Below are 20,901 nucleotides of genomic sequence, written 5' to 3'. Positions count from 1 at the left end.
TAAACCCTTCTCTGCATTATGGATTTGCCCATCTGGCCAAGTGAAGAAAGTCCAATCGCGGGACGAGTTAAACAAAGACTGAGGTAGAGAGGGGCGTTTCCGAGATCACACGCTAAATTATGGTGGCCGTCACTCAACTATTGTGTATCTGATGGGCTGACTATTCACAGCTGGGCTGGCCAAATTGTTCTTTTATACTCTTTTATAACCCTTATTAAAGCCAGAGGGGTGAGTGAATGATTAACGAAAGGGACAATGATGTTTGCTCATCTTCAGCCTCTCTGACTCAATTTAATTCGCTTATTTTTTCCATTGCCTCCTTTCCTGATGCAAATGCAAAAGGGCTCGCTTGGTTAACTGTGTCCACGGTGATCACATGCTGGAAATTAAAAGTTGCTCCCGTAGACAATGAAAGCCTTCCATTGATTTCAGTAAACTGTTTGTGCTCTTCGGGTTTTTGGCCCATATTTCTTTGCTCTCAGTTTAATTTAGTTTCACACATTAAAAGAAATAAACAAATAAATACCAATGCCTGGTGTAAACCATTTATTTGGTCAAACAACATCTAAATATATAAAAAAGATAAGATATTTTTATTTTATATTTTAATGGAAAAAACAGAACCTAGACAGATATGGTCAAAAAAAAAAAAAAAAAACTTCTGCAAGATTTGAGTTGAGTCCTTGCCTTATGTCAGTCAAGTGTATATCATTTTTTACATTTTTAATTTCTTAGTGTAAAAAAAAAATACGCTGACTAAATAAAAGCACATTTGTACATGCTGTCTAGCCAGGCCTCTTTCTTTTTGTTTCATCCTTCTCTCTTGATGTCCATATAGTTGCCCCTCTTAGTCTCCTGAGGGTACAAGCTGCTTGACAAACCTCTCGAATTATCCTCCTCAAACCCACCATACCCCTCTGGACACCAGCCTGAAGTTTGGGGGCAATTATAGGGGAAGCAAGAGGCTCTTTTATTAGTTAAACAAATGAAGGGACCGGCTGGTAAGGGTCCGTCACCCGCCGACATCCTCCAGGTAAAGACTGAGACCTGCCACGGCTCTTCCCTCAGATCTCTCACACTGAAGCTATTAGGAAACAGCGCTGAGGCAGAGGCTAACGACTTTCAGAGGAAATGACAGGGTTATAATGATATTTCTTACAGATCTGAGGAACTGTTTTATTGAAGACTGCTTTACTGCAAGGGAACAGGAAAAATTTGGGGGAAAATTAGGTCCGGAGGTCAGGCACCAAAGGCAGACAAAAATGATTTTGAAAACCAATTTACAGGTCAATGACATACAAGAATGTCTATGATGTAGAAAAGAAATACATCTTTTTTTATTCTGTGCCACATGCACTTTATATTCAGTCTCATATGGTTTAAAAAACGTACAATTATTTAGTAAAATAGAATTAGTGGAATATTTTCCTATATAATACATAAATATTAGTGCTAGGCAATGATACTTTTTTAACGATACTGCTGCAGATTTGTCATCTTCCATTTTAAATGCTCGCGCTCTTTTGATTGGCTGTCGGTGTTTTTATCGTTCATCAGCTAGAGAGAAAAATTCCGAAAAGTGATTAAAACTAAGAATTAATTGACAGGACAAAAAAAACCAGCCTGTTTACAAAATGAATATTAATGGATATTAACTGCAACTTATTGATTACTATAACAAAAAACTTAATTATGAAGTCCACTTCAACAGATGATAAAGTCCTGTTTATTATAAACACGTTATGCCATCTGTCATCTGCTTCAAGTCTTTAAAAAAATTATTCTATTCATCTGTGTCATTATCATTATAGCTGTTGTGTGGATTTCACTATTCACAAATATTCAGAAAGATTAATAAAACTTTACCATTTGTTACCATCCTTGGCAGTTTACACTTCTCTTTTGTAAGTTTTAATTTGATAAATAGCATCACATGCCAAAAAACATTATGCTTAACTCACAATACACATACACACACAAAGGCTGACAAACTGATTACAGAAGAAGAACACAACCAGGGTGAGTGCTACATCCCAGAGGACCTTGCCGCCCTCCAAACACAAAGCTTATTCCCAAACCCACTCTCACACAAGGAAGAGAGCCTTGTAATTAGGTTCACATCTTTTCATTCACATAATCATCACACCCTTGTCACAATTTGACGCACAATCAACTTTCTGAAGAGGGCTGAAGTGCACAGAGCCGACCTATGTGCTTCCGCATACACAAACAAGCTTATGTTTGCCAAACACAATTAAAAGTTTCCTTGAAACACACATTCTGTTTGCTCCCTCCTCCGGCGTTATCTTTTGGTTTTTCCGGGGACCGGAAAAGCTGCACTTGCTGGCCATTTTCAAACTCTTGGAAAAAGCGACATTGCATTTCAGTCACGACACGCTATGTATTTCCTTTGTCCTCTATTTGTATCAATTTGCTCCTGTCTAACAATAACAAAAGCTGTGTTGGAATACCAAATGTGGAGAGGGCACTACCTTATCCAACTCATTACTGCAATTCTTTTTTTTCTAATAAGAGGCTTTATTAAGTCCTTGCCCTTCATTTGCACTCCTTGCAGTTTATAAAATTATATATCCCACCATTCTACAGCCAGATCTCCAAAAGGACAACATTAATTCAGATTGTCCTTGGAGTGCAGGCTTCAAAAACAGCAAACTGTCCATCTCTCAATGGAAATAGTCAGATAGTTAGTTAAACTTACAACAGTACTCAAAAAACAGCATGCAATTTGTATGTATGAGCATGTCCACTCTGGAGATGAATGATAGGTGTTCGTATAAAGGCGTGAGGCCTTTAATTACCCGGCTGTTCTCATGGGATGCATTACTGAGGGGAATCCATGTGGTCTTTATTAGTGCATTTTAATATTTGGGGGTTGATATGGCACCGTTTCCCTTACCAGGGGCACATTTGTCCTGCTTTGGGGCTTGTGGGGTATCAGCTGAATATGCATGGGCTGGTGTGGTCCGGTCCCCAAGAGCATCAACCAATGACAGAGTGATGGACGAGGATGCCTGCCATCATCCAGAGGGGGATCAGAGAACAAAGAGCAGCCCAGACCCCCAGACTTTAACACGGCTAATGAAGGGGCCATGCTAATGAGGGACATGCCAACACTGGGGAAAAGAGTTCCAGGAGCAAGAGATGGAATTCTGCGACCCTTTCTGAGAGATGACATTCCAAGAGATTACATTTGGTAAGTGCTCAGATGGCAACTTGGTGGAGGGGTTTTGACAAGATGGCAAAAAAGTTTACCTTTAAGGAAAGTTCCATGCACGAGAGGTCAAGAGTTATGCAGTATGGCAGTATCCTGAGATGTTTCAGATACTGTTGTAAGAGGGGGCATGTGATGAGTCTCTTGGATATTAATCAGCTGATTGTGAATTAAATACGACAATGAGGTTTTGTTGCTGTGAGATGACTAGATACTTTTGTTTCTGTCACTTTCATTCGGACTCCACCAAATTCACACACACACACACACACACACACAAACAATTAGCACAAATAAAGCACACTCTAGTGCAGGGTTTTCAAACTGGACCAACAAATGACCAATAAAGCAGTTTAAAAAGAGAGAAAAGTATTTTTAGGGGCTGTCAATGTTAATGTGCACTTAATAGTGTTAAGATAAGATTTACATTGCAAGTTTTTTCACAAAAAATATTAAGCCCCAGCAGTTTCACAGCAGTTGCTGAGTGCCAAATCATCCTATTAGAATAATTCCTGAAAGATCATGTGACACTAAAGACTGGAGTAATTGCTGCTGAAAGTTCAGTACCATTACATTTGCAGTAGCACAATGACAATAAAAAGCCAATTATTTATTTTGGGAAACACTTGCTTAAATTTGTTGTTTTTGTAATGTAATACAAAACTTCTTAGTATAAATGGGATTTTATATGCGAAGCTGTTCTCATATTATAAGCAGGAGGTCCATAAAATATTTGGAAGTCTTTGGCAAAAGTTTAAATACCCCTGCTTTGGAGAATACAGATTTAGACAAATTAAGTAATTCCAATTACTGATGAAGTGTGGGGGAAGTGCTAGAGAAACCTTTCGGGAAAAATTATTGTTGCAATACCAACCTGGTGCCACTAGTCAATTTCTCAGTTCAGAATCCATAGCTAAACAAAAGACTAAACAATGGAATCCTTTGATATTATTTCTAGATATGGCTTGATAAATTATTCCAAACAAACATTGACTTTTCTAATCAACAAAGCACCATCATATCTGATGAATGCAATTAGATCCTTTTGAAATAGGGCAAGATTTGATTGTGAATACGACCACAATGACACACAAGTGCTCCCTGACCTTTCTTTGCAAATGTGAGCAAGCCCTCCAAAGCAGGTCGGCATGCCACTTTACACAACAGCAGCTGATAGCGTGACTACAGATACAATTGTAGTGGCAATAACAACAGAACATAGTCTAGGAAATAAAGTTCTAAAACCAATATGCTGACCTTAAATTAAAAATGTAACTTTTTAAAAGAAACCTACAACTAAAATGTGGGTGATGCTTACCTATCTATTACCATATGCAACAATGCAATGCTGTTCTGTAAGTCTCTATGTTATCCTGGTCCTATTTCAGTGCATTATTTGCCTTTAATCTGCTAAAATCACAAGTCCACCTTTCCTTTACAAGCTGCACACCTTCATTAATTCAGTGAGCCGAAATAGTGCAGGACGATTCATTCAGTATAGTTCAAGTCTAGTTCAAAAGTAATAGAGGCACATGACTTATAAAAGGGAAATACAAGCATAATAAAGAAAAGTTAGGTGGAGATGTAATGTTTACAGTAAATGTTTATAGTCTGAAGGGTCATTAGTGCATGCCGTTAATCAAAGGCAGGGGGAAAGGAAGAGCCCCGGTGGGCCCCGCTGCAGCCCCTCTGTTTCCAGCCCCTTTTAATTAGACTCACAGCAGGGCCACCGTACCCACACACGTGCCTCTCTGTCTCGTTCTCTCTCATCACTCCATCATCCACTCATCCCCTCCACCCAGTATATGAGTTAGTGTCTGCGAGTCCCAGTGGGGCCTGGACATAATCATAGTCATGTGCTCAAAAGACCATTTCCCTGGTCTGTCAGTAACCAATATTAAATAAGAAAAGTGTGACAAACCATCTGAATTTCAAGTAAGGATAAAAAAGAGGATTATATAAGGATTATAGGAGGAGTGTACATGACTCAAAATGCCTCTTTTATATTTGTTGAAAAACACAGCTACGTGAAACTTAAAAAATACCTGTCTGTTTTGAGATAACGGGATGCCTGTTACCAAAGGGGGGGATAGAAAGTGTTGCTGGCCATCTGCCCAGTCCCCTGCGCGCTGACATTTGGCTGCAGACCTTTAACCCTGCTGGAAAATGTCATGCCACAGAGTTTTCACCCCAGGACAACAACCCCTCGACCCCTGAAGCAGAATGACACCCGCAATACAATGCGATTCATTAATTATGATTTTCAAGAAAACAATGGGCCACTTTTGACGTTCAAGGATCGCAACTTGACTCTGGAAAACCTCAACTGAGCTCATTTTCACAGCTTAAATGGCAACTTTTGATCACGTCAGCAAGTATTGAGTTTAGGCTAAATAATGTACACACACCAGTATCCTTGTATACACATTAATTTAAGTCTTAAATTAAAGAAAACAGCTGAGAAAGAAAACACGTGCAACAGAATATTGGATCCGGGCAGCTCTTAAAGTGACAGCAGTCAAAAATGTTGTCATTCATGTTAATCAAATAACAAAATAAAGAAAATCTCTCACAGCTCTCGACTAAATCACTTTTGTAACTTTATTAAGAAGAAATATATATTTAATTTACACAGAGAAGAATGTGGAGTGTCTTAAAAAATGTAATTCATTTATACAACGTATTCAGCATTTCTTTTTTTTCGGTCCTATTGCTTGTAATTAGTTTCTTACTTTGATTTAATCACTGACTAAGCTAGTATTAGTTTTTTTTTGTGATTTTGACAATTTTGATATCATAAAGACCTTATTTAAAGCAGAAATAACTATATTGTGATATATATCATTATAACATTGAAATAAAATTTCTTGTGATATAAGATTTTATTCATATTGCCCAACCCTGGTCCTGGTGGCACCCCAACACTGCACGTTTTGCATGTCTCCTTACTCTGGCACACCAATTTCAGGTCTTGGGAGTCTTTAATAATAAACTGATGATCTGAATCCGGTATGTTTGATTAAGGAGACATGCAAAACGTGCAGTGTTGGGGTGCCACCAGGACCAGGGTTGGGAACCACTGATTTAGCAGAGGATTTTATCCACAGCAATTAACAAATGAGGACAGTGGAAGCAATCAAAATCAACAAAAAAGCAATGATATGCAGGTGCTGACAAGTCTCAGTTAGCCTATCACAGTACACTCTGGGTTTAAAAAAAAAACGATTTGGGTTATTTTGGCAACCCAGCGCTGGGTCTAAAAGGGATGAACCCAACGCTGGGTTATTTTAACCAAACCAGTTGGGTTATCATGTTCATGTATCATGTTTGCTTTTTTATGGTTTAAAAAGACTACATTGCAGGGTTTCAAAAACAAGAGTGGGTGTTTTTTATCACTGTATTTCAGAAGGAAACCTATTGTTTTTAGAAAATGTTCTATTTCATTTAGCATGTAATGCTTTATAAGGCAGCGTTTGTGAGCTCACCTCTGCTTTGCAGCCGTTACCGGAGAAACCTCTTCCTCTCCCGCTCTTAGTGCGTCCTGCTGGCAGAAAATGAATTTGCAGAGTGATGCCACGAACTAGTGTACGGCTGTGGGAAACACTGCATTGCTAGGCTAAAAGGAATCAAAATTGAGTTAGGCATTAAACCTACAAATCTTGTTCGTTTTAAAAATCACTTTTACACACAAGTAATAACTATCAAAAGTAAAATATTTATTAAAAACGAGAAAAGTCAACAAGTAACATGTAAGAAGAAATGCAGAAAAGGATGGCATTAACAGCTACAGAGTTCATAAATAAAGCATTGAACATTTGTTGAATATAACTTTTAAGATCAAATTGGACATTACATTTTATATATTGTATAAAAATATACTAAAACACTATTGTACAGTAAATGTACAATTAGCATGACAGTACACAAATAAACCAGAGAGTAAACTCTACTAATCCACACAGAACAAGCATTTAACATGGTTTTTACAAATTATACACTTACAGTTTGTTTCATAGTCCATGAACACAGATCATGCATCACTGTCAATTTTCATGATCTCTTCAGCATAATTGATGTAGTCACGAAGAAGCCCTTCTTCTACATCATCCAGGGCAGCATCCTCCTTTAAAACCACTGCTGAATCATTTTAGGGGAAAGGAAGTTCTCTTATTTGAACATCATTCTTTTCTGTCACTGCCTGCTCTTCATCAGTGGCCTAGGAAGAGAAACACATTTGAAAAAAGAAAGCATTTAATTAAACTCTATCCATTTTCAGATAGAGGTGTATTCACATCCGTATGCATAGGTAAATAAATGGTTTTATAGTTTCAACACTTTGTGTGGTTGTTTAATGTCTCTGTGTATCACAGCGCTCCAGAAGGCTATAATGGCAGCACTAGTGAGAGGACATGTCATATTGTTTGAATAAATATACTGCTTTCAGAAAGATACTTTACTGAAACATTGAAACAGTCATGACATTCACATACCTCACAAATGTTCATATACGTCACCAAACAATAAAAATGGTCATAATTTACTCTCCCTCATGTTGTTCCAGACTCTTACAAACTCTGCTCATTTTTGGAACACAATTAAATATATTTAATATTCTCTTAATTTGTGTCCTTCATTGCTAGTCTGGGAGACCAATATTTTATTTTGAAAATACCTGTTTGCTATAATATAATTTAAGCTTTATTCATATATAAATATCGGAATGGATTACTTCTATAATAACTCTATATTTATGAGGCTTGAAACTACTGATTATCTAGACTATAAATGGATAAACAAATATTATGAGAAAATTAAAAATATATTCATTTGTGTTGTAAAGACAGACATAAGTCTTATAGGTTTGGAATGACATGAGGGCAAGTAAATGATTTTTTTGTGTGAACTATTACTTTAAGAGGGAAGACCAAAATGATGACCCTTCAAATCAGACAAGACAACTCCAAAGTTGGTTTGAGTTCTGCAATGAAAAAAGGGACATCAATGGTTTTTATAAAATGAGCACGTAATGACACTGTTGTTGCATCGAAATGTGAAGTAAACGGGCAGGAGACAACATAAACATTGATTTTCTAAAAATAACTTGGATAAATCTCAAAAGAATTATGCTCTCCCATGTCTCTGGCTTTTAACATCTACAAAAACTGTAAAACAAACATTATTTTACTCTTAGTGAAAAAAACAACAACTGATAACATGAAATTATGAAGTTTACTATCTTTCCCTGTCTTCTGAAGCTGAGAAAACCGCCTCCTCCTCACACAGGCAGACTTGTGTGTCCTTAAATCCAAAGTTAGTTTGAGTTCTTCAAAGAAAAAAAAGGGACATAAAACCTTCCGCCTTTCATACAAATGGGTAAACAATGAACGATAAATTTACATTTTGAATCTTTACCTACCATAATGTCTTTCATAATATCTTTCACTTGTTTCTCGCTTCTTTCATGCTGAAAAAATGGTGGCTGCTCGCACTGGAGCTCGCAAGTGCGTGCTCTCCTTCACGTCCGCATTCCCAACCCAGTGCCGCTGGGTTATAATCCAGACCAATTTTCAACCCAAACTTGAATATATATATACGTATATTAGGGGTGTAACGATACGCGTATTCGTATTGAACCGTTCGGTACGACGCTTTCGGTTCGGTACGCGGTACGCATTATGTATACCGAACGGTTCGTTGGAGTAATTAATTATATTTGAAAAAAAAAAAAAAAAGAGAGAGAAAGAAATATAATGATATGCGTTCAACAAGGTAGCCCAATAACCCAATCAACGTAACAGGCAACGCCCCTGACACTCCCGAAGAAGAAAAAAACACCATCTTATATGTTTATGTTAGGCTACTCAGCAGGCGCTCGCTCACTCAGTACGCGCTGAAGGCTCGTTGCAAAATAGCCAATGCGTTTAACAGACTAGAAATGAGAAGATCCTCCAATAACCAACAGGTCTGGTGTTTGGGTGCACTTTGGATTCCCTTTAAGCTATAATGGTGATGGCAAGAGAGTGGTGGATAAAAAAACAACGGTATGTCGCATCTGCAACATGACAGGGTACACCAGCGGGATTACAAAAAAAAACAAAAAAAAAACCAGCGGGTATATCTGGGATATATGCGTCAGTACTATCTGGGAAAAGACGAAAAAAAGGAGAAACATGCACGCAGCAAACTATCCCTGCAGCATTTAGAAACTATAGCTTACAGGGAATCCAACCCAAACACCAGACCTGTTGGTTATTTTAGGATCTTATATTTCTGGTCTGTTATATGCATTAGACATTTTGCAACGAGCCTTCAGCGCGTGCTGAGTGAGCGAGCGCCTTAGGGGCCGTTCACATATCGTGCCTAAAAACGCATGGAAAACGCTAAGCGCGTCTTTCTCCTGAGGCGTCTGTCTTTGCTAAGCAACAATGACGTGCTCTCTCCATGAGACGCGGAAATTTCAGCGAAGGATAAATGGATTTGCAGCTCTAAAAATCGCTTGCAGTAGCTCTGCTACTGAATTTATTTCAAAATTGCAATCCATATACAACTATGATCAGCTGTTCCTTCATCTTGGCTGAGCTCTCAACGTTGTTACGGGAAAGGATGAAGCTGATTGGTTGGTTCTTGTCACATGACCCGCGGTGCGCTTGCGGCATTCTGAAAAGTTGAGATGTTTTTACATTTTGCTGTATCTAAAACGTATCGAACCGAACCGAACCGAACCGTGACATCAGTGTATCGTATCGAACCGAACCGTGAATTTTGTGAACCGTTACACCCCTAACGTATATGTATGTATGTATATATATAATAAACAGAAAAAGAATAGTACTGTATCTAGTACACTGATAACCGATAAATAATGCATTCTTATCCTTAGAAAAAGAAAAAAAAAAACACTAAAATACATTATTTTAAGTTATGTAGTTGAATTTGAATGTCAAGAATTCTATTATTTATAGAAATTGTATGATTTCTTTCTCCTGGGGAATTTGAGACACATTTGTAATTGAGTTCTTATTCTTGAAATAACTTTAAGTCTTCTGAGCTTTGAAAGACCAACCTATGAACAATAACATAATCTAGGTTAACTTTGGTTTTGGATCACTGACTTTATGAAGCCTCCACTGAATGTCTGTACTCTCTCTCAACATAAACATGAATCAAGACTAGTAATAAAGCAATCCTAGCTGCTCCAACTGCAGGCAGCAATAGACACAAACTGAACACCCTCAGCAGGGAGAGATAAGACTCACATTCACCACATATCCTCTTGTGGTTATCAATCAAGTGCGCACAAAGTCAGGGGACAGCAAGTGAGCCAATTTCCACATGCAGAGCGTTCTCATTATGAGGCAGCTGAAAGGTGTCGACTGAATGAATCACCGTGCAGAGATTTAGAGGGCCGATGTCTGACACAGCATGCTGTGATGGATTTCATACACCTCAATCACACGCTACGGGTTAGGTGGAAAATTCAGAGGTTGGAATTCTTATTGAAAATGGCAACTATACAAGTGATTGTGTATTTGGATTTCATGCAAACTTGACTTACTGTTTGTCAAGCACGTGTGAAAGTGAACTGGAACTGTCTAGTAAAGGGGCAGACCCCATACATAAGAATAAACAAAGACAGAACTCATCCGAGACTTTCAATAAAATGGTTGATAAAATACAAATGTATGATGTAATTAAATTTTTAGAGTGAATAGGAATGCTTAAATCTATATAGGCTATAGAGTAAAAAAAAATAATAATTGTAAAATAAAAATAATTGTTTCTAAATAATTTCCATTATTACACAATTAGACTTAATTTACAAAAAAAAAAAATTAAATAAACAATTTGAAACAATTATTAAATAATGATGTATAGAATTGTAAGTACAAATAATTATTTTATACAATATTTATTCAACATGAACATTTTTTTAAAATAAATAATTGTATAATTGTGTATTAATAATTTTACACATTACACGTTATAATATATATTTAAAACATTAGATACCACTTTAAGGTATCCTTGTTACAAGTTACATTAATTTATTATAATAACAATATTATGTACTGTATAATTACAAGTAACCCTAATCCTAACCATATAGTAAGTACATTTAGTATTTAGTAATTAATATTACTCAGTACTTAAATGTATAATTACATTGTAAGGACTCCTTAAAAAAAAGTGTAACCTAACATTCATTCAAAAATTAAACCTAACTTTTTTTTTTAAAAAAACTAACCTTTTTTTTATATATATATTTTTAAATATTCAAAGTGAACTATAATAAAACATTTGTACAATAAAAACATTAGAAAACATTTAAAAATATATATATATGGCAGAATATGCATGGTTATTGTCCAATATTGATTAAAATGATTTCAAAGTGGCCAAATATCAATGATTAATCGGCCCAGTCTAACAAGTAAATGAAGTTATAGCCCAATAAACCGCACTCTGCTTGCATGTCTTGTCAAATCTGCCACGTGTCCTGCAAACCCCCTGCCATAATGAGCAGTGACCGAGGCATATGAGATATCAGTGGTCAGTGCAGCTGCTGGGGGTAATGGTGTATTGAACGATGGACAGTGCTGGGGTCAGGGGCCGGACCCCGCGGATCCATCCAAAGGAAGCAGCTGCTCCACACCTGGGCCACAGATGACCAAAGAACTGGCCATCCTCGGACCTCCTCCTGCCCACGCACCATCAGTCCAGTTCATCACTCACCAGCTACGTCAATACAAACCAGAGTAGACTCCTCAATCAACTCATTTATCCAACTTATCGCTATCTTGATGCCTTTATTGAGTCTCCCTTCACAGTTATTCATTCTGACTGAAAGTTATCAGCACTGATTGTGCATCAAAGAGAGAGGTGGTGAAAAATAATTAATCTGAAAAAAAAATATGGATCGATATGCTTCACTAAGTGCTCATTTGGGCTTCAAAACCTCCAAAACAAATTGTAAAATGTTTTCGTTTGCTTTAGGGTCCTTAATTTGCTTTTATGGGAATACTTGTGCATGAAAAGCTGCCTTGTAAATCCTCCAGCTTTTGAAGTGCTGGTCGTACAAAAATCAATGGGTAATGAAGTGATTTTCTCTTCAATGTTTACACCCAATCTTATTTTATTTGCAAATGAAGAGATCCACTGAGGTGAGGGGATAACGGGATAATGAGGGCAACAGCGGTCAACCCTGACCCCACACGCCACACTTTACCACAACAAAGACATCTCTAAAGAATATCTGTCTGAAGAGCAGTTGAAAGTTGATTTATTTGTTTACTTTTATGTTCTGCTTGTGATTCCAGCACAGACATATGAACAACATAGCTGCTGCAATTGCACTACCACAGTGCTTCTCAACCGTTTTAACAATGAGGCTCCCAGTGTCCAACACAATATCAGAATCCTGCAGCCTCTTTGGAAGTTTGCTGATGCCCCCTAATGGGTTTGAGAACCACTACAAAAGTACTTTTCTTTTTTTATGAAGAAAATATGAGTGCTTAAGCATGAAAAATCCAATGTAAAACTATGCTAGGATAATCTGAGCTGTATTGCCGTTGATAGGGGGATCTGAGTGATTACATATGGTAACTCAGTGGTTGTCATTGTGTTTTGAGTAGTTGCCATATGACTGCTTACTAGCCCAAGTCAAAAAGCCCACAAACAAGACTCTAAATATGACTTGGGTCCCTCCTTATTAAAGGGATAGTTCACCCAAAAAATTTTATGTAATTAACCATCCTCTTGTCATTCAAAACCCATAAGACCTTTGTTTGGAACACAAATTAAGATATTTTTGATGAAATCCGAGAGCTTTCTGACCCTGTATAGACAGCAAGGGAACTACCACATTCAAGGCCCAGAGTAAGGACATCAAAAAAGTCCATGTGACATCCATGGTTCGACGTTAATTGTGTGAGAATACTTTTTAAAAATAACAGCTTTATTCATCAATTTATTATCTTCTGTGTTAGTCTTTGATGCCTGTTCACGAGAGTACCATGATGAATGCATGTGGTGTTGCTTATGGAATGCACACGCATGTTTCGTGGTACCGTCATAAACACGAGTCAAAGACTGACACAGAACAGAAGAAATTGTTCCATGAAGTTGTTATTTCTTTTCTTTGCACACCAAAAGTGTTCTTGTAACTTCATAAATTTAAGCTTGAACCACTTGTGTCGCACTGACTATTTTTACAATGTGCTTTGTTTTTCAAAATGGATACTTACATTTCAATACATTTTCTACTAACAAGGACTCAAATAACTCACCACAAAGCTTGATGACTTCATTTTTGCTTAAGTTGGTCATGCAAATTCGCCACAATGACCAACTGAAATTGCCTTCTGTGTGAACGGTTTCATACATCAATATTGCCAAAAAAATTTCAGTGAAAATTTGCTAAGTTGAATTACACCTGGCCTATTTGTAAAGAAAGAAAAAATTGTTTGTTTAGCAAAAAAAGGATGTGCAATGTTTATTCTCTATTCTAACAACAAATCAAATGACACAAACACAAAAAAAAAACTATACTATACAGTACATGCACACTTAAAACCATCTGACATAAAAAATAAAAAAAATCCATAATTCACTAAACACTGAACAGCAGCAAGCTGAATCTCAGATGATCTGATTAAATGTTTATAACATGAAATCATGCCCAAGAAACGTTTATATCTGCCCCTGGCCCGGCTCATTACAAGACACCTTCTGTAAACAGTAACTCCCTCGATACGCACCGAGACGGCCAACACCAATACAATCTTGCTGAGCCTTGAACTTGGATGCCGTCAATGCCAACATCACGGCGCTGTTCCTATTCACCGTCACCCAGGCGTGACATGGCTTTGGCCCTGACCATGGTCTGTTATTGCACTTGAATATCAGAGCCTGCCGTCATCACAGCCTCTCTCATTAGCCTTGGCCGTGTCCGTTGCGCTCTAATGAGACAAGTCTTTAATGTAAAGTTGCTCTCCGGTGAGGGCCTGCTGATGAGGGAGCACGTGTGTTTTGGAGCTGCTACTGAATTACCTTGGTGTCTGACTGCGGGGAGACACCTGGGCCTCGCCGCCGGAGGGGGGTTAGCCTCGGTTACGGCGCTCCCCCGGGGCCAGATCCCATCTGCGAGAGGTGCTGAGGTAAATTCTCATTGGGACGGCGGGTGGCTGCGTAAGGGATCTCGTCTTTATCTGTCTGATGGGCATGAGAGGCTTTTGTTTGAAGACATGCAGGAGAATTTGAGTTGATGGAATAATATAATGAACTAAAGGATGCTGCCCATATGAATCTCTCTGGCATGTGGTGTCATTTTAATTTGTCTGTTTAGGTATTCATTTGGCACAGTGAGGATGTCAGAGTGGTTTTCCACTCAAGGTAGCGAATGATCACCTATTTACATAAATCACAAGGTTTTTAAACACTGTATATTAAGTGGAGAATTTACCATATATAACAAACTCTTTTAATGTAAAAATGGTCTAATGTGTACAGACAACTACAAATAAATAAAAAAAACTAAAGAAAGTGGCAATATCTGAATTGTATAACCATTCTTTTGAGTCAAATCTTTTCAATGAAATGTTTGAACTGATCCACAAAACTGCTTTGCCTTTTCCAAACAGAGTTCAGCTATTCAGTGTTATGTGGTTACAATTACAACTATAAGAATATACATGCATATATTATACAATTATGCACACAAATGAATAAAAAAAACGGAAAATAAAAGAAATAAAAAATAAAACAGAAGCAAATGAAAGGGGTACAAGAAGGTATAAAAAATCTAATAAATGCTTTTAAAAGTTACTAAATTCTTAAGTCTTTAAAGCTTTCTTAGCATCTAATATTGTCTATGTACAACCTTATTAACCTGAATAATGTCAACAAAACCATAAAATCCATATTTTAATCAAACCTGTAAATTCAGTAAAACATTTGACAACAAATTAAAAATGTCTGTAAATATGTTATTTTAATTATTTACTGCAATTATCTTGACCTCTTTGAAACAATTATTTAACAGAAGTTTTTATTCACATCTGAAATAACAGCTCTTTGAAAGATTAGCACAATAATAAACATATCAGTGTTATTGTATGTTTGTCTATGCGGAATATCTGCTATGCTGCGGTACTGAGAATTGCTACTGCCTATACTTTCACAGACATGCTGCCGTGAGCATGCAAGACATACTGCTGCACATATACTGTAACATATAGGGCCCTAATAAATACACTTTACAATTTATTGTTTATTTATTTACAAATAAACTTTTACCAAATTCAGTTTTTCAAATGTTTTATTTTTTCTTCACCATATTGTTACCTAACTCTGTTTTAACTTGTCTAATTATTTAAATATATAAAAACTTTCTGAAAAGTTTTTATTTCTCCTCAGAAATTCCTTTTTCTGGTTATGAAATGAATGCATAAAACATTAATTTTATTTATCTTTTAATTATTGAAAATTAAGCAATCTTTATTTTTTAATAAAACAAAAGGGTATTTACTATTAAAATGAAAAACGTGGAAGAAATGTTGTGTGATTTTCCTTTCTTTTTAGTAGTAGTAGTAGTAGTAGTAGTAGTAGGCTACAGTATGTGCATTCTGTTGAACAAAAGTAGTACATTTGTGGCAAATAATTGTCTTTAAACCAGACTTTTATTTTGACGAGTGGTCGTTACAGTTCTGTGGAAGTGATATGACGATAGTTTTACTCTAAATTCAAATGTTCAAATGCTCATAAAGTCACTCTTTTAGAGCAGTTCTGGAGATGTTGTTCATGTTGTTTATGTGTTTATGTCCTCATTTAGTGAGATGACAGACGCTGATATCACCACAAGCGTCACATGTGCTTCCATATGTCTGTAACGTTAATAAACGAAAGCGCGCTTCTGCGCCATTCATTAACAGAGACACACAGAACATGCAGGATTCAAATTCAAATCGACTTTTCTGGCTTAATGTTTACAGATACTAGTCCATATCATGATTTCATTTAAGTGTAATGGCCTACTTTTGATTATTTCATTGAAAAGTTGACAAATTCCATGACATTCCATGTTAAACTGAAAATTCCGTTTTTACGGCTGGATTCCGCGTCTTCCGCATAACGGAAATCATAGGGCCCTAAACATATACATCATTTTACCTCACACTTATGTTTGAAATTTCCTGTAGCCGATCTATACAGGTGGGAAGGGTTTTGAAAGCGCGCAGTAAACTGCTACAGCAAACACTGGCCAAGTATTTAAATGTTAAGCAGCCAGCTCAATGGCTGTTGCTGAAAATGGCTGAAAAAAAAAAAAACTAAAGCACTATGGGAGCATTTCAGTGAGAAATAGAGGTAGTCATGGATGTAGGAAAATGAAGACTTCTGAATGCCTGAACCAAGAACAGTCTCTTTCGGATATGTTAACTTGAACATGACAACTCACCGACTCGTTGAACCCAATTACAGTGTCAGAGATGGCATCACAATTTGGACTCCTAAGCAATTCCATGATCCTGCAAAGAAAACAATAATACTTTCTTTATAACCAATTTAATCAATCCAATTATACATTTCTCTTTATTTCTTAAACAAGCTGTACATTATAAGAAATATTCATCAACTTTCTTGAAAATCCATCATAGAATCAAGAATCAAATATGGTTTGGAGAATCAAAAAGAAAACACTATTCAGCTCCTTTTTATATTATGTATAACACAAAGTGTATGGAAGAAAAAAAATTCACATATTTAAGTATTTCAGCATGATTTAATGAAGCTTTAGGTGAAAAAAGAGAGAAGGCTGCCTCATAATGAAAGCCTCCAAACCAAAATGTGCTTTTTCTCTGAACTGGAGTCTGCAGGTGCTGCAATCAGCCGCGCCGCTGAGTGAATCTAATGATCATTCACACCACCGTGATAATGATCTGATCTAAAGCCAGTCGAGTGAGATGAGATGAAACAGAATTTGAAGATGGGTGTAAAAAGCTCCCATCATCGACGACTCACTCATAACAAAAAGACAGCAAATCTTCCATCAGCATCCCTGGCAGAATTTGTACTTCGGATCTCCCATTTCATTCCAGAAACAACTCTCCTCAAGTCAAGTAAGAGCTCTGGGTTTTTGTATGTCTTGGAGGTGAAAACAAGGGAGGGCATCGCAGGAGGAATCCCGGCAGAGGACACTATCTTGGACAAGTAACACATCTGTGACCCTGTAGGGGGTCAGTCATCGCGGACACTCTGAAAATCCAAAATTGCTGCCTGGCAACCAGAAAGTCATGCAGAGGTTGTTTATCAAAATATCCTCACCTCCAAAATGTGCTAAAAATCACAATTCGCTCTAATTGACTGTGAATGCATGTGTGTATTTTTGCTTGCAGGGGATAAACGGAAATATCTCTGCCCATTAGACATTATGCAAATAAGCACTTTCAGCTTTATAAAACGCAAAGGAATTTTGACTTGCCAATCCTAAAAGCAATCGCTCCGATACAAATTCACTTAAATGCTTCCAGCATCTTCGCTAAAATGCTAAATTATGAAATAATAATCGTAATTATCTTCGCTTTCTCGCTGCCCCTTAATGTTGCGGAGGGTCATTAGAATTTCTCTCACATTCAGCCATTTAAAGGGCTTTCGTGACTTTGCTGATGATAAAAAAAAAAAAGCACTGGCTTGATTTCATGAAGACGTGAGTTACTATGTGATCTGACTAAGAAGTGCTCCTCTTAATGTCGGCAATGCGTTTAGAAATGCCTCTAGAGCGGGTCTAATCAGAAGGCCATGCTTCTGATCATGAGCAAACACATCCATTCCCTCATTAAGCTAAAGGTATGGCAATGCATGTCTGTGGGGCATAATATGCATACGCTAAGAGATTCCCATTTTAGATTTGCATTCACAAATATAATGTCCAGTGTTGTAGTACAAAGTCAATTTTTACAATACGGGGGTTGTGGCTCTTTATTATTCATATTCATCATGGTTGAGGGATTCTTTATCTTGCATCTTGATGAGAAAATAACACCTTAGGCTAACTTCATACACAATTGAATCATAAGCATGGGTTTGCTCCTAAATTGTAAAATAATAGCAAATATTAGCTTAGGATTCTTTTATATTTTGTAATATAAAAGTTATATGAGAAACGAATTGACGTGTTTATCAGCATGTGCACAGCTATAGTTTAGGATTCAGGTTCCATCACCAAAAGCTCATGAAAGTCTTTGCGTTAACCTACAGGAACTTTTATAAATTACATAGGAGCCTGTCATCTTTGGTTTTTTTTTAAAGGTTATACTGTCTCCTGACTCCACAGTACATCTAACCTTTAGCAGACCTCGAACACAATGAAGCTGTCAGAAAACACCCAGATATAGACAGGAAATTTTATCTGGACGGTTCACTATTCTTAGGACGGGCCATAACCTTTGACCTGAAATAGATTCTCTGTTAAATCATGTGAACAGCTGTGAAGCTGCAGCTCAGTTAATCTGGATTCCCTATAGAATGACAAGATTTTTTTGTTTTCCAACACAAATATAATTCGACAGCATTATTAAATCAACAACATTACTATAAAATACATGGTAGCACTTTATTTTACAGTCCTGTTCCTCATGTACATACTATGTACTTATTATAATTATAACAATAACTATGTAATAACTAGGTACTAACCCTGAACCTACCCCTAAACCTAACCCTACCCCATGTAGTTACCTTGTATTACCAGAACTTTCTTAGATAAATACACTGTAAGTACACTATAAGTACATGTTAGTACACGTACTGTAAAATAAAGTGCAACCAAATACATGATTCATGCAGATGATCCAAGCTGCTATGAACATAAACAAATTCTTCTTCAATGTACATTTGTGGCAGCCAGACAGCAGACTAAATCATCAAAACTGGTTCAGTCTATGACATCCTGTGTTATACTTCATAAAAGAAGAAAAACATATTGTAAAGCTGTTATTTTTATGCGAACATTAAAGAAACAATGTGTCTGTAAAATAACAGGGCAAGAAAGGGGCATGATTATATCCATTACTTTTAAAGAAACACAGACAGAATTTTAATTTGACCACGATTAAGCATTTAGTTGTATTTCTTGTGGACAGAACACGTGTACACAAGTAAAGTGTTCCAAATCTGTTCTGTTGCCAGCCACATTAACAAACTCTGACACAAGGCAGAATGTAACGAGGAAGAGCAACCCCGCCTAGTGGTCAGCAATGGTACTTTCCCTTGTAGCTGTGGTGGAAAATACGCCTAACGTACTTGTATGGCAGAGTAAATGACCATCTAGAAAAAGGTTAATTGATTTTAATATTTTAATAAAATATTACTAATAATGTCATATTAGATCATGTTTACATACATACTTATTTGTATAAAATACACGAGACAGAGGTGGAATCTCCAGGGGTCAGAAAGAAAAACGTCCTGCTAGGTTTATTCCACTCATCAACTCACTCCATTCCATTCATCAGTTCTACCTCCGATCTAAAAAAAATCTTTGCTAATTAGCATATCCAGGTGACTGGAACAAAATACTGAGGACTTTTACTTTCTGAACCTGGACTTAAATGGGTAACTGAACTATCATATATATATATATATATATATATATATATATATATATATATATATATATATATATATATATATATATATATATATATATATATATTTACATAATATTTAACTTTCACATGACAACCGTTTTGATTTTTGGAAGTGATACTGTTTATATGTAGTTGTACAAATCTGTTTGTAGTATATTTATATTGGTAAACTTACATTTCTTAGGCCGCCAAGCAAGGTACAGATTAAATCCTGTCTGAAACTTCGTTTTGAAAGCCGACCAACTGAGTTTCGTTATTTTCTCAAAACAATCTGTGATCCCTCGCCATTTCACTCCAGTTCAGGATTTACATTTCCCGCTAACGAGTGAAAGAAACACGAGGCTAGCGATTACGGGTCGAGTCACACTCACAAACTCAGGTCTTATATTCAGAAACATGCTTCAAACAGCAGGTGAATTCTCACGGCGTTGCTTTTGTTTGCAGTAGTAAACACCGACTCTTCGACTTTCAAAACCTTTTGTAGATGACAAATCGGCTTTCACTCCGCACTAGTGATGAGAGATTTGAACGGAGGCTTCGGAGCTTGTATGTGTCGAGAATAAAGAGTTGTGACAAATGAAGCCTCGATTCGAAGCTTGTCTTGTTAACATAGAAATCACGCGACCAATGTCAAACGAAGCGAGACTTGAAACGAAGCTTCACTTTCTGTCCAGTCACGTGCGCGATTCACTTTGCTGACGAAATGTTTGATCCCCCAGATCTTACTTTACGAGTAAGTTTTAATCCTGATTTTTCCCTTGACTATAGGCTTTCACTTTTTGCATAATAATTATAATATTTAATATAATTTCATTCATTATAAAATATATACATTTTTTAATATTTTACATAAGAAAATATTTGTATTATTATATTTAAATGTATTAAATTATTCAAAAGTGAAACATTGCTTTTTACATAATTATCGCCCATAATATATACTTTTTAATATAGTGTTATTATTTATAACAATTATTTTTAATATGTAGCATAATATTGGGTGCAAAAATGATGCTGTCAATCGCG

At 36.6% G+C, this 20,901-nt stretch overlaps 1 long non-coding RNA gene across 1 annotated transcript; it reads right to left on the bottom strand.

Moving 5' to 3' along the window:
- Positions 1 to 7,192: 7,192 nt before the first annotated feature.
- LOC113073895 (uncharacterized) lies at positions 7,193 to 20,585 on the bottom strand. The gene is made up of 3 exons (XR_003280560.1): positions 20,051 to 20,585; positions 16,686 to 16,755; positions 7,193 to 7,448 (listed from the first exon to the last, which is right to left on the bottom strand). It is a non-coding gene; the product is annotated as an uncharacterized LOC113073895 (long non-coding RNA).
- Positions 20,586 to 20,901: the final 316 nt, after the last annotated feature.

Source organism: Carassius auratus, unplaced genomic scaffold (assembly GCF_003368295.1).
Source record: "Carassius auratus strain Wakin unplaced genomic scaffold, ASM336829v1 scaf_tig00013197, whole genome shotgun sequence".
Taxonomy (NCBI): Eukaryota; Metazoa; Chordata; class Actinopteri; order Cypriniformes; family Cyprinidae; genus Carassius; species Carassius auratus.
The sequence above is the reverse complement of the archived record's forward strand: the minus strand, read 5'-3'. Positions and strand labels throughout refer to the sequence as shown.